The sequence below is a fragment of the Schistocerca gregaria genome, chromosome X (genome assembly GCF_023897955.1).
Source record: "Schistocerca gregaria isolate iqSchGreg1 chromosome X, iqSchGreg1.2, whole genome shotgun sequence".
In the NCBI taxonomy this organism is placed as follows: domain Eukaryota; kingdom Metazoa; phylum Arthropoda; class Insecta; order Orthoptera; family Acrididae; genus Schistocerca; species Schistocerca gregaria.
The window spans coordinates 626,576,516-626,589,283 of record NC_064931.1 but is presented as its reverse complement, the minus strand read 5'-3'; the positions used below and the strand labels follow the sequence as shown (position 1 = coordinate 626,589,283).

Sequence of the window (12,768 nt, the reverse complement as noted above, 5' to 3'; positions counted from 1 at the left end):
TGATCAGGTACAAACCCATCAGACTATGTGAGCTTGGTTCTGTCTGACACAACAGACAATGACTGCATTATTGACAGTATGGACATTGACATCCGCTGAGTGAGCCAGTAGGTCCCCCCTCTGTAGCAGTCTCCCCACCATAAAGAAACAACAGGTGGAAAGACAGGAAACATCTCTATTAAGATGGCTTCCATACTTCAGTGGAAGTTGAATGGATTTTGAACAAATGTGGAGGAACTACGTCTGTCAACTCTGGGTGAACCAATGTGTCTCTCTTTCTACAATATAAATTTTAAATTTTCTGACCTCCCTTAGCTACGTGACTACATTCTCCATAAAAAATATGACGTTAATGGCCTCATCCTTTAGGAAGAGAGGCAATTTTCCTAAACAATGCCGACCATTCCTTGCTTCTTTCCCTCACAACAAGCCTGCAAGCAGCCACTGTATCACTGCTTGTGATTCATTAGCTAACAATATGTTTACTCTACCTACCCCCAAATGAGGTGCTAGATGAAGATGGTTTCCATGACCTTCTCACTCAACTCCACCATCCGCTCTTACTCTGTGACAATTTTAATGTACACAGTGTGCTTTGGGGCTCTGCAACCATGTGTCTTGACGGTAGAGCAATTGAGAAGCTTCTCGTGACCTCATGTGTGTGCTTGTTGAGTGGGAGGTATAGCATGAACTTCAGTACTTCAATAGGGTCATTCACTGCTATCAACCTGTTGGTATGCTCTCCTACCCTTGCACATGCTGCTCAATGAGAAGTGGTAGATGATTTTTACTCACTTTTACACTTCCTGATCTGGATTAACCTGTCACACAGAGTGATGACCAACAGAAAACTTCCACAATGGGTGCTCAGTAGCACAGAGTGGACACTTCACAGTCAACTTGCTGTGTTTGAACAGCATGATGGCATCCAGGAATGGGTGTATCATATTATGCCACTGAAGTATCCATTTTGCAATCTTCAGGACAGCTGGAAAGCCAGCCCGTCTCTTGATGAATTGATAAATGCTGCTTTGCATTTAGGATGATGCAAGTGACTATGCAGATTCAGGTGCTGACCAGCAGCAGAGAAACTGTCTTTCAGGTTGTGAGGGCAAAATGTCACCAAATTGGTAGGGAGTGCAAAAAAGAGATCATAGCAACAGCTGCAAACCACCACAGACCATTCCACTAAAAGTAGTCATATCGGAGACCCTCAGGAAGATTTCTGGCAGAGGAGACATGTGCCTAGTGGCTGGTATAATGGGAAATGGACATCTCCAGACCAACTCATTAGACACTGTTCAGACTATAGTGACCTATTTTGCTAGAGTTACACCCACTGCCAGTCAGGATTCAGCCTTCCAACACTACAGAGTGGCTGTTGAGAGGGGCAGTTGGGACTTCAGATCCACCATTGATGAAGAATATAACTGCCCCTTCTCCACATCTGAGCTGGATTCTGCAGTGTCTGCAGCTCATGACATGTCACATGGTCATGATAGGGTCCATTATAAAACTGCCTGGCAGATTAAAACTGTGTGCCGGACTGAGACTTGAACTCGGGACCTTTGCCTTTTGCGGACAAGTGCTCTACCAACTGAGCTACCCAAGCACAACTCACGCCCCATCCTCACAGCTTTAATTCCGCCAGTACTTCATCTCCTACCTTCCAGGGTCCATTATAGTATGTTATAGCACCTCACAGGGTGTCTTCTGTTTCTCTTTGAGCCTCGTGACAACTTGTCAGTTGCAACTGACACTTTGAGGGTTGAACAAATGGGCAGTTAAAAGAGGTTTTATTTCCTCCACCAAGAAGTCTGTGAACATTCATTTTAACTGTCCATGTTCTGTTTTAAATTTTACTGAGTTGCAGATGGGGGATAGTGTTTCTCCTTTTAAAGACATGTGGAGGTTCCTGGGCCTCACATTTAATTCTCAATTTACATGGTTGCCACATCTCAGGGACCTCAAAAGATGGTCCCTAAAAGCACTCACTATTTTAAAATGTCATAGCCACAATTAATGGGAAGCTGATTGCACTTGCCTCCTTCAGATTTACAAGGTCTTCACATGATTTCAGCTTGACTACAGGTGCACTGTATATGGGTCTGGATGACTTTCTTATTTTAAAATGCTGGATGTGGTGCACCATGAAGGTATTTCGGTGGTGACCTAGGGCCTTTTGAACTAATCCCATACTGAGCCTCTGCGCCGAGTCTAGTGAGCCATCACTGCACATCACGTGATTGCTTCTCATGATGCAACAGTCCTATAAAACACTGTCCACACCGTACACAGCTCAGGTGCACCCCATACTATTACTTTACCATCAATAGAAAGACTTTTTCATGAAACGTCCTGGCAGACTAAAACCATGTGCCAGACCGAGACTCGAACTTGGGACCTTTGCCTTTTGCAGGCAAGTGCTCTGCCATCTGAACTACTCAAGCATGACTCACGACGTGTCATCACAGATTTAATTCTGCAAGTACATCGTCTCCTACCTTCTAAACTTCACATGAGGTCTCCTGCAGGCTTTACAGAACTAGCACTCCTTGAAGAAATGATATTACAGAGACATGGCTTAGCTGCAGCCTGGGGGATATTCTCAGAATGAAATTCTCACTCTGCAGTGGAGTGTGGACTGATATGAAACTTCCTGATAGGCTAAAATTGTGTGCCCAACCGAGATTCAAACTCAGGACCTTTGCCTTTCGTGGGCAAGTGCTCTACTATCTGAGCTACCAAAGCATGCGTGAGAACCTGTCCCCACAGTTTTAATTCGACCAGTACCTTGTCTCCAGAAGACACAATAGTCCAGCTCATATATGGCCAACTGTACTTCCTTCAACAGCAAAGGAAGCAGGTATCATTCTGCTAGGTACCAGTGCATGTGGGAAATCAGGGAAATGAACTGGCAGACCAAGCCACCAAGGAGACTTGCAGGGTACATGACATGACATAACATGATATTCCCCTGCAGGTCGTCATTTTGTTGGTGAATGGGAGGATCATGCATTTGTGGGAGGAGAAGTAGCTGGAGGAGTATCCAGCTGTGGTGTTCCTCCTGCTGCTCACTCCGGCAGGATCAAGTCACCCAGACTGACCTCCAAATTGGGCACTATCCCTTCACACATGTCTTCCTACTCCAGTAAGAGGATTCCTCGTCTCTGATGCCTGTGGCATGCTAGCCACATTATGCCACATTTTAACTAGATACATTTCATACTGTAATAAATAGGCAGAGGCAGATTTAGGTGGGGATCTACCCTCTTTTTTTTAGTTGATGACAAGATAATTATAGTGAAGGTTTTAAGGTTTATTATGTGTCAGGCCTCCAGGTAAAGCTTTTAGGTTGGTGATTTTCGTGTGTTGCAAAGTATCTGGTCCATCCTTTCTATTCTGGAGATCAACTATCTGCTGCTATGATAATTTTAAGTGTTTTTCATCACATTTTCTTTTTAAATGTATGTTTTAGTACTGACACAATACATAATTTTTGTATTTATACATGTATATACACAAGTTTTGCTGCATTTAATATTTTTAATTGTAGCTTCTTCTTCTGCTTATCCATTAATTGATGTTGGCGACCACAGGTTGCATATTTCTTCTGTGAACTGCAGTATGTAATAGCTGTTCTACACTTCGTAGTCCTGTCCACTGCTTTATATTGTCCAACCGTTATGTTCTTCTTTGCCTTTGTATCCTTTCCCCTTCAATCTCCCCTTCTATTATTAACTGCAGAAGCATATATTTGATGTTCCATACTATATGTCCTAGGTATGCAGTTTTTCTTCTTTCAAGCACTGTCAACATTTCTCGCTGCTTGTTCATTCATTCCAGTACTTTGGTGTGGGTTATTCTTGCAGTCTGCATTATTTTAAGCATTCTGCAATAAATCCACATTTCAAAGGCCTCTAACTTCTTTGTTGTTGTCATATTTAATGTCCATCCTTCAAAGCCATATAGAAGCATGGACCAGATGTAGCACTTTACAAATCAGACTCTAAGGTTTAGGTCTAGGTCTGTGCTTGTAAGAATAATCTTAAATTTTATGAAGGCATTTCGGGCATTCTCTATGCGACATTTTATTTCCAAGTATGTTTGCCAGTCTTTGCAAAGCCATGATCTGAGGTATTTAAACGTTTTGACTCCTTTTATTACAGACCCTTGAAATGGTAGATTTGCATCTTTAAATGAGTCAGACAATTATAAAATTAGTCTTTTTTATGTTAATATTCATACCTAGAGTACTGATGTAATCTCCTACTATGTTGACAAGTTGCTGAAGATCATCTAAATTATCAGCTATCAATACTGTGTTATCAGCATAGTGTATGTTGTTGATATAGACTCTGTTAACCTTTATGCCTTTTTCTACATCATCAAGTGCCTGCTGAACAATACTCTCAGAGTGTAAGTTCAACAACAGGGGTGACAGTATGCATCCTTGTCAGACTCCTCTACATATATTACCAAATCTGTGACCTCATTATCAAATTTAACCTGTGCTTTCTGATTCCAATACAAATTCTCTTACAACAGATATCTTTCTCATCTATATCAATTATTTTGAGAATTTCCATGAGTTTATGATGTTTTACACTATTGAATGCTTTTTTGTAGTCAATAAAACAGAGGCCTACATTTCTACCCTGATCATAGCAGTTTTGTACTATAACTTACAGTGTGACTATTGCTTCTCTTGTACCTAAACCTCTCCTAAATCCAAATTGTGTCTCACTAATGAATTTCTCACATTTTTCATATAGCCTTTCATGGATGACTCTCAGAAATATATTCACAGAATGGCTCATAAGACTAACGAGTCTGTGATCTTCACATCTTCTCACATTCCTCTTCTTTGATAAAGGAATGAAAGTTGATAATAGCCATTCGGCAGGGTAATGGCCAGTGTTGTAAATTTTGTTAAATAGTTCTTGTAAGACTTTGATACCTTCTTCATCAAGGAGTTTAATAAGTTCAATTGGAATTTCATCAGGCCCTGTGGTTTTGTTGGTTTTTGAGTTTTTGATGCCTTTCTTAATTTCTTCTTTCATAACTGGAGGTCCTGTTAAATAGTTGTTCCTAGAAAATTAAACATTCGGTCTATCATCTGAAAAAAGGTTCTTAATGTAGTCTTCCCATATCTCTTTCTTCTCAATGGTATCTAGAACTATTTTATTATTTTTGTTGGTTAATAAGGAGATTTTTTTCTTCTATGTATACCAGCAATTTTTTTAAACTTTTTATGTAAGTTAAAGTCGTCATGTGAACCTTGCAAGCTTTCAGTTTCTTCACATTCATGTTGCAGCCATTCATTTTTGCTGCTCTAATCTCTGATCTTATGAGTTTCTGGATAATATTGTACTTAGTGTGATCTAACTGGGCTTTATACGTTTGCCATTCATACATCAATGAAAGAATCTTATCAGTCATCCATTTCTGTTTTCGATCTCTTGTTTTATATCCTATTTTTTCTCGAGTAGTGGTTAGCATAATTCTGTAAATTGTATTTTATCAACACACATCTCATAACATTTTCACACAGGCACCAATGACATTACTGCCATGTGCCCACACCACCTAACATCATCATCATCATCATGTTTGTAAGAAGATGAAAAGTGTCATTTCTACAGATGATGCAAGTATATGCAGATGATGCAAGTACATGAATACAGAATGGTACCAGCTCCATCAGTGAAAAGCCAGATGATTAAGATGAATGTTGACAATTATAGGTTATTTAAGAGTGGAGAAATTAGTATATTTTGCTTATTTACATTAACTAATGTGTTAGGAGACAATATTTACAGAATGGAACAGTACGATGTCAGAATAATGACTGGTGCATACACTATTAGACTCTTCACATGGGGGACTTTCACAACTATTTTATACTACACATAAGTTATTAATTAATGTTTTTCACTGCGATTCTTCAAGTTTTCCCAGCTGCCTATTGTTTTTGGATGTCCTAGTTTGATGTAAGGAGGATGGGTTTTTCAGGAACTGCATGTACCACACTGATTTGTAGTTGCAGGCAGCCAGCTGCCAAATTTGTCACAATCTATAAGTGTTCTTATAATTTTATTTCAAATGTCCATGCAGTGTCTGATGTTTACAGCCTGCAGGATGAACTGGTACTGTACACCTGGGGGAGATACTCAGGAAAATTCTATACAATGAACATCAGATTAAGAAAGCTCTGAAGGTCAAAATACAAGACCAACGAAAGTAAGAGGAAGAGGAAAGAGATGTAAACTCTATGGTCTTTCTTCTGTATGTGGGAAATGCATCTTCAAAAAATGTTGGAATCATGAAGAAGCATAAATTGGATGTGATCTTCCACCAATTAGCCAAGACAACAGTTTTCTGAGATCCGCAAAAGATGATCTGTTTTTATTAATGGTAAATTTCTATGAAAATTCTTTAGGACAAACCACACATACTAGACACAGATGGTGCATTGAATGCTGACAGCACACTTACCTTCTACAGTCCAGCAAATCTGTAATGACTGAACATTGTATTTCCACTGGACATTCCACAGATTATGCAAGTGTCAAGATTTCAGTCACAGTCTCATCCTATAGGGATAAGTGATCGTGGAAACTGTGGCTATACAAGAAGCAGAGAGCCTGCTCAGTCAAGATAAGGGCCTCCATCTCGACAATTAATGGAAACTCTCATTTCTTGTCTGCACTCCAAGAGGAATTTTTGTTCTGCATCTTTGCTGCCTGAAATTCCAGTAACTGACATTTTAATAACTAATTCCTGAACTAATAAGTACTGATCATGTGCTGACTTGGCACTTACAAAATGATTATCTTCAAGGCATATGTTTTATCTATGGCTATTGGACCTGATTTGATACCAGTACAATTTGACACAGAGTATATGAAGAGACTTGCTTCTCTTCTGGCAGCAGTATACTCATAAAATACCTAGATTAATAATATTATATAACAAATCAAAAAATAAAAAGATATTACTTGGTGTCCCTTAAACATCAATTGTTTAGTATTGTACCACTCTGTGATTGGTCTGTAGTGTAAAGTCATTTAAAAACTCCTTTCTCACTCATCAATATTGCTCCTTCTTGTGCCAGTGTGTTCCTTAAACTAGCGGGCTTATACCTTGCTATCTTGTTGGTTTTTGCACACACATCTTACTTTTAACCTGTTCCATCCCCAGGAAATGGGAATTATACAGTCAAGATTTTAGGACAACTGCTCTTGGTTAATATGATACTTGGGATCCTTCTTTTTTCCACACTAGTTTTTCCCAAAGATTAATTGGTGTTTGAGGGGCACCAAGTCACATCTTTTTATTTTTTGATTTGGTATATAACATGTGGTTCATGGTGTGGGTTCCTGTAGTCATGTCCTAGTTCATGAACCACAGGCAACGTACGAGTGGCCAAGGAAGTGGTCCCGACAGTCGGGATACCAGTTACTTTGGAATAAGGCTGGGCACCTCGGACATATTCTGAGTCGTGGTCACCTTTGTGCTCATACGGCAAAGACTACCAAATCCATTGGTTAGTCCCTCAACCGTTAGGGGTAAAACTCAATGGGACTCGGGGCAACTAAGGCTAGCAACCTGCTTCCCTGGTACTTTAAATATGATGCTGGCAACAATCAGAGCAAAATGCCTCCCTTTGGAGGTGACGGAGTCCCACCTCTAACTGACAAACCAGGGACTCCTAAGATACGACTGGGCAAACATATGGTAATGAGATGGGGAATTATTAATATCAATGGGGGCTACTATGGGAAAAAGGTAGAGCTGGCAGAGGCTGCAAGTAAGATGGGGCTGGACATTTTAGCTGTTAGTGACATTCGGGTAAGGGGTAAGAAAGAAGAGGAAGTGGGAGAATACAAGGTCTACCTGTCATGAGTCAAAGCAGGAATAGCACAATGGGGTGTAGGGCTTTACATCAGAAAAGAAATGGAAACCAGCGTAGTTGCAATAAGATATGCAAACGAACGACTGATGTGGATAGATTTGACAGTGTCTAGCAAGAAAATTAGGATTGTGTCAGTATATTCGCATTGTGAAGGGACAGATCAAGATACGATGGACAGCTTTTATGAGGCACTCAGTGATGTAGTTGTTAGAGTAAAGGATGAAGACAGTGTTCTGCTCATGGGTGATTTTAATGCCAGGATTGGAAATCGAACAGAAGTGTATGAAAAGGTTATGGGTAAATTTGGAGAGGATATGGAGGCCAACAGGAACAGAAAAGAACTCTGTGCCAGTATGGGCTTAGTAATCACAAACTCCTTTTTTAAACATAAGAACATTCACCGGTATACTTGGGAAGGCAGGGGAACCAGATCTGTCATTGACTATATAACAACAGATCAGGAACTAAGGAAGGCTGTGAGGGACACACGTGTATTCAGGGGATTCTTTGATGACACTGATCATTATTTAATCTGCAGTGAAATTGGGATTGTGAGGTCGAAAGTGCAGGCGGTCAGGTCCATATGTAGGAGGATAAGAGTGGAGAAACTCCAGGATAAGGAAATCAGGCACAAGTACATAACAGCGATCTCAGAAAGGTACCAGTTAGTTGAATGTAGTCAATTACAGTCATTGGAAAAGGAAAGGACAAGGTACAGGGACACAGTACTAGAAGTGGCTAAAGAATGTCTTGGAACAGTAGTGTGTAAAAGTAGGATGAAGCAAACAGCTTGGTGGAATGACACAGTCAAGGCAGCCTGTAAAAGGAAAAAGAAGGCGTATCAAAAATGGCTGCATACTAGAACTCAGGTAGACAGAGAAAGTTATGTTGAAGAAAGAAACAAAGCCAAATAGATAATTGCAGCACCCAAGAAGAAATCTTGGGAAGACTTTGGAAACAGGTTGGAGACTATGGGTCAAGCTGCTGGAAAACCATTCTGGAGTGAAATTAGCAGTCTTCGAAAGGGAGGTAAGAAGGAAATTACAAGTATTTTGGACAGGTCAGGAAAACTGCTGCTGAATCCTGTGGATGCCTTGGGCAGATGGAGGGAATATTTTGAAGAGTTGCTCAAAGTAGGTGAAAATACGATCAGCAATGTTTCAGATTTTGAGGTAGAATGGGATAGGAATGATGATGGAAATAGGATCACATTTGAGGAAGTGGAGAAAATGGTCAATAGATTTCAGTACAATAAAGCAGCTGGGGTGGATGAAATTAAGTCGGAACTCATCAAATACAGTGGAATGTCAGGTCTTAAATGGCTACACAGGATAATTGAAATGGCCTGGGAATCGGGACAGGTTCCATCAGACTGGACAAAAGCAGTAATCACACCAATTTTTAAACATGGGAACAGAAAAGATTTTAACAACTACAGAGGTATCTCTTTGATCAGCTTTGTGGGTAAAATCTTCTCAGGTATTGTTGAAAGGAAAGTGCGAGTATTACTTGAGGACCAATTGGATGAAAATCAGTGTGGGTTTAGGCCTCTTAGAGGTTGTCAGGACCAGATCTTTAGCTTGCGGCAAATAATGGAGAAGTGTTATGAGTGGAACAGGGAATTGTATCTATGCTTTATAGATCTAGAAAGGGCATATGACCGGGTTCCTAGGAGGAAGTTATTGTGTGTTCTATGAGATTATGGAATAGGAGGCAAACTTTTGCAAGCAATTAAAGGTCTTTACATGGATAGTCAGGCAGCAGTTAGAGTTGACGGTAAATTGAGTTCATGGTTCAGAGTAGTTTCAGGGGTAAGACAAGGCTGCAACCTGTCTCCACTGTTGTTCACATTATTTATGGATCATATGTTGAAAACAATACACTGGCGGGGTGAGATTAAGATATGTGAACACAAAATAAGCAGTCTTGCATATGTGGATGACTTAGTTGTGATGGCAAATTCAATTGAAAGTTTGCAAAGTAACATTTCAGAGCTAGATCAGAAATGTAAGGACTATGGTATGAAGATAAGCATCTCCAAAACGAAAGTAATGTCAGCGGGAAAGAAATATAAACGGATTGAGTGCCAAATAGGAGGAACAAAGTTAGAACAAGTGGCCGGTTACAAGTACTTAGGATGCATTTCTCAAAGGATGGCAACATAGTGAAAGAACTGGAAGCGAGGTGTAGCAAAGCTAATGCAGTGAGCACTCAGCTACGATTTAGTCTCTTCTGCAAGAAGGAAGTCAGTACCAAGACTAAGTTATCTGTGCACCATTCAATCTTTCGACCAACTTTGTTGTATGGGAGCGAAAGCTGGGTGGATTCAGGTTACCTTATCAACAAGGTTGAGGTTACGGATATGAAAGTAGCTAGGATGATTGCAGGCACTAGTAGATGGGAACAATGGCAGGAGGGTGTCCACAATGAGGAAATCAAAGAAAAACTGGGAATGAACTCTATAGATGTAGCAGTCAGGGTGAACAGGCTTAGATGGTGGGGTCATGTTACACGCATGGGAGAAGCAAGGTTACCCAAGAGCCTCATGGGCTCAGCAGTAGAGAGTAGGAGGAGTCGGGGCAGACCAAGGAGAAGGTACCTGGATTCGGTTAAGAATGATTTTGAAGTAATAGGTTTAACATCAGAAGAGGCACCAATGTTAGCACTGAATAGGGAATCATGGAGGAATTTTATAAGGGGGCTATGCTCCAGACTGAATGCTGAAAGGCATAATCAGTCTTAAATGATGATGATGATGATGATGAAGGCATATAACATTATGCTGTCTAAGTACTTTACGAGTATTCCGTGCAAGTTCTTTGCTAACTGTTATTCACTTAGTAATTTTTTGGCTGTTGGGTTTCACCTCAGGCTGCATTTTTTGATGTTATGACAACTAATTCAGATAATGCTTTTTTTTGTGCTTCTGATTTTGTATATTTTCCATTGTTTGGTCTTTTGTAATGTTGGCATGTTCTTTTACAACTCTGTGATGTCAAAATAGTTAGTTTCAATACTAACCAGTATGTTTACATATTCTGCTTTGTTGTGCGTTATGTGCAACTTTCATTAATGCTGCAAACTGCATTTTGTTAGTTTTAAGGACTTTTATTATTGTGCTTCATTTTCTGTGATGTGAACTGTAGTAATCTTGATATACACTACATGTATACTCGTTTTTAACAAGCAGGGCCTGAAGGTGGCATTAATGAGATGCAGAAACTGATTGTTGATTGTCTAAATGAAATAACTTCTAAAAATATATGGTGGATTGGTGACTTTCCTTTGGCAAATATCTGACCAGCCGTTGTCCCATATCCATGACGGGTCAACAGAGATACAATCAGAAGTGTGGAGCAGTGGACTGTAGCTACTAGTCTAGCTTTTCTGTAAAACAAAATAAATATGTGTGTGTGTGTGTGTGTGTGTGTGTGTGTGAGAGAGAGAGAGAGAGAGAGAGAGAGAGAGAGAGAGAGAGGTGGTGTGTGTGTGTGTGTGGGGGGGGGGGGGGGGGGAGACTATTTTAACTATTCTAATCAGTGATTTTTCTGGGCTTTATATGTGCTTCAGAGTGGTTGTACCTAAATACCGAAGACACCTGAAGACAAGACCCTTGAAGTTACTGAATGGCGCTAAGTTCTTTAGTCACAAATTTTGAGAACCAGACAGGGCATGTCTACTTCAGTTTCATGAGGCTTTCATGAAATCCCAGCTTGATTATGGGTGAGCAGTCTATGGATCCAGAAGACCTAAATATCTCAAGATTACTGATGCTTATGATTATGAAGGGATTAGGCTGGTCACAGGTGCCTACAGGACCAGTCTCATATCCAGCCGCTGCACTGAGGTTGAGTAGTCACTGTCTGTCAGTAGCTTCTCATTGTGAGCCACAAATACAGATTTCTTGCTGTTCCAACTTTTTCTCTACCACTGAATCAATTTTTATAAACCATCTGTGTGTGATGAGCTCAAGTGCAAAGCACACAAAACATTACTAAATGGCATTTGTTGTGAGATAAATATAATTCCCAAAGCAGTGTTTTAGTGGACAGCCATCATGGTTACTGTAAAAACGCAAAACCCTACTTTAGATTTATTGAACTAAAGGAGACTGGGTAGGTTTATAATTTTTGTAATTCTACATTTTATGAAATTTTAAATGAGCATCACAAGATGGGTCCAAGGAGGGGAACTATCTTGTCTGTTCTATCATTTCACCTAACCACAATCTGACGACTTTTTTAGCACATGAATTTACCATATCTGATGTTAAATGCAGCCATGAGAGCAATGGAGTAGACGAGACATACTTATCTGGAAAAATTCTTCATCTCCTCCAAATACTTGAGTGCTCTTTACTATACACAGCGCATTAGCCATCAGATAAAATACTGCAAGATATCGAAGACATCTTTCTCTGACTACAAAAGCTGAGAAAGGGGTGTTGTTCTGCAGGTCACTATGGTTCACGGGAAATCACAGAAATGAATTAGCAGATGTAACAAACAAAGAAGCATGCAGTGATAAACCAGTAATTCAGTGTGTTGTTGTTCTGCATGTTATAAAATCTTTGTTAAGGTAAAATGGCATGAGCCAGTGTTAAGAAAATTGCGAGATTGACAAACAATGAAGTGTTTTTAATTCCATCAACTAATTGTAGTACACTTTGTTCCAGGCATTCATATAAACTAAGCCCCTTGTAGTTCATTTACAGATAGGATACAGCCTATTGTACACAACTTCCTGTTCCAACTAGAGGAAGTTAAAATGGGTGATGTATGCAGTACAGAAATTTCAGTACACCACATGGTAATAAATGATATTCTATACTGAAAAAAAGAGGGCTGTTT

The 12,768-nt window shown here is 39.9% G+C and overlaps 1 protein-coding gene across 2 annotated transcripts in view; it reads right to left on the bottom strand.

Moving 5' to 3' along the window:
* Positions 1-12,768, bottom strand: part of LOC126299088 (palmitoleoyl-protein carboxylesterase notum1) — a 347,427-nt gene that overhangs the window by 45,507 nt on the left and 289,152 nt on the right. The gene's annotated exons all lie outside the window — the stretch shown is intronic.